The sequence below is a fragment of the Octopus bimaculoides genome, chromosome 1, assembly GCF_001194135.2.
Source record: "Octopus bimaculoides isolate UCB-OBI-ISO-001 chromosome 1, ASM119413v2, whole genome shotgun sequence".
NCBI classification, from domain to species: Eukaryota; Metazoa; Mollusca; class Cephalopoda; order Octopoda; family Octopodidae; genus Octopus; species Octopus bimaculoides.
Window position 1 is genome coordinate 157,458,765 of NC_068981.1, and position 359 is coordinate 157,459,123.

Consider the following 359-nt stretch of genomic DNA (forward strand, 5'->3'; position numbering starts at 1 on the left):
ACAGTATTTTGCCAATTAGGCAAGCTACTCGGTATTACTGCACGATATAGTATGACTATTATAATAATCAATCTTGTTTCTATTCAATAATAACCAGTATGGTTATTGTAATTGTATTATTGAACTTTTTATGTATATGTCTTTAAATACAAGACTAGGCCAGTGAATACCATTTGAATAATACATACAGGTGAAACTGTGCAGTAATGGACGTGTAACTAACATTATATTCTTTAATACATGCATACATATACAATCTAGAACTATTTAATTCCGTATGTGTTTTCTATGCTGCCATATTCTAATAAACATAAACGTATATATACATACATATATATATATATATATATATATATATA